The sequence below is a fragment of the Benincasa hispida genome, chromosome 1, assembly GCF_009727055.1.
Source record: "Benincasa hispida cultivar B227 chromosome 1, ASM972705v1, whole genome shotgun sequence".
NCBI lineage: Eukaryota > Viridiplantae > Streptophyta > Magnoliopsida > Cucurbitales > Cucurbitaceae > Benincasa > Benincasa hispida.
The window spans coordinates 83504668-83506859 of NC_052349.1; the positions used below are offsets into that span (position 1 = coordinate 83504668).

The window sequence follows — 2192 nt, forward strand, 5'->3', positions numbered from 1 at the left end:
TTTAATAAAATTAATTCAATAATTTTATTAATTTAATATCAAATATTAAATAATTTGTCATCAGTTCCATTATCATGAATCCTTCTTCATGAATTTAATACTTAAATCATATTTAAATATTAATTGATTCTCCAATTTTGTTTAATTCCAAAATTAAATATGTAATTATATCACATATAATTATTAATTCCCTTAATTCTAATTTGAACGTTTCAAATCAACTTATCACGCTACTCTAAGGGTAATCTGTAACGACCCGACCCCCTAAGACTTAAGTTAGGCCATTACTAAAATACATGCATGCATGGAACTTAAAACGACACTCCTTTATGATGAAATAAATGCTAAATAGATAAATGGAGTTCAAAAGTTCTTTATTAAATGCAAATGTTAAAAACAATAATAGGGTACCCATAAATCATAAAGGTTAATAAATACATATGAAAAATAATTCTTAATAATAAGTTTCAAATATCAAAACTAAACATTAAGAGAAACATGAAAAGAACTCTAAATCTCATGATGCGGAAGCGTAAAAACTAGTTCCAATGGCTCGATCATAAATTCCGCTTGTCCATCGTCGGTGCATCTCTACCCTTACCTGAAACAACAACATGAGAAAGAATGAGTATAAAATACTCAGTAAGTAATCCCACTACTGGGGTCAAGTTGGGCATCTATGTGCTCTAGATACCCACCTCTGGCACATATACACATGAAACAAGGAGACTGAGTCCTATCCTACTGTAATTAAGTATGCCCACTACCTCTAGTGAATCCCGAAGGAAACACAAACTGGTGAATCTCGAAGGAAACACAAACTGGTGAATCCCGAAGGAAACACAAAATCTAATGGGCATCAAACTAATTAGTAAGAACATTTGCACAGTCTCAACATCATAATCATCACTGTAGGAATCTATGACATACATATAATCTTCAACACCATGGCTCTACCACATACACATATACCTCAACATCATAGTTCTACAACATACATGTATACCTCAACATCATAGTTTTACAACATACATGTATACCTCAACATCATCAGATCAAATACAATCATATGGAAGCACATACCATCTCATACTAGCATTCAAGTGTCTATGTGCATAATTAAATAATTCAGATCTCGTACCAGAACATACTTTGATCAGATCATACTATCAATCTATCATGCTAACATTCTGCCATAACATACATTTATCATGCTAGCATACATCTAACATCTGACCCGTGGGCAGTTCCAGTAGTAAGATTACTTACCTTAATCGAAAATCTACAAATAAAATCAGATAACCAAACAATGACAACGGTTTGAAGTAACGACCCTAACATACGAATACAACCATTAAATTTTAGTTCAACAATAACTGCGAAACCTTAGCTCAAATCCAAAATACCCAAAAGCTTACCCAAAGAAACTTGATCAACAACCACTCCTAAGATTTCAACTCCAAAATCTCCTCCTAACAGATTTTAAATCCCAATAGACGACGACTGCAAGGGTTAAGTCAACATTTAATTCAGTAATACATGCGTGCCCACAAACCAACAACAAGGACCAAAACTCTTGCCGAACAATCTCGAATCTGCTGGACAACGGCTTCTGTAATTTTCCAAGCTCAAATCTAAAATCAAAATAATGCGACTAATTTAACTTTCATTCCAACATAATGGACATCCAAAAATCCTTTAAGAAACCCGACCCAATAGAAAGAAAATTGATCTTACCCAAATCTAAGAGTCTGACGATGACCCACGCAACAGAAGATAGGCAGAACGACAATGGACGGTGGAGTAGATCGGTTGGAGGCAGCGGCGATACCCCTGACGCGAACGCTTCATCGAACTAGGTACGTTACGCGTGGGAAGATTCGCGGTGGGCGGGGAAAACTGCTGGAACGGGGTGGCACGCAGTGATCAAGTGGGTGGAGCGGCAGCGGCGCGGACGGACTATGACCAGTTAGGCGAGATCGCGCGCGGGAGGGGCGAGCGGCAACTGGACGATCGACGCTCACCGACCTGCGTGAACGGCGACCACGAATGAACGACCGGCAACTCATGCCGGCTTGGTCGGATGCGCTTGGTGCCTACTGGATCATTTTGCTTGGAGAGGAAAAATGGGGGAGGGGTTTCGGGTAGGGAGGGCGTGAGGAAGAAGAAGGAGAAAGGGATTTTTGTTTTAT

At 38.3% G+C, this 2192-nt stretch overlaps 1 long non-coding RNA gene across 1 annotated transcript; it reads right to left on the bottom strand.

The window, feature by feature from the left end:
* Positions 1-537: 537 nt before the first annotated feature.
* Positions 538-1902, bottom strand: LOC120091068. The gene is made up of 3 exons (XR_005485647.1): positions 1738-1902; positions 1419-1634; positions 538-601 (listed from the first exon to the last, which is right to left on the bottom strand). It is a non-coding gene; the product is annotated as an uncharacterized LOC120091068 (long non-coding RNA).
* Positions 1903-2192: the final 290 nt, after the last annotated feature.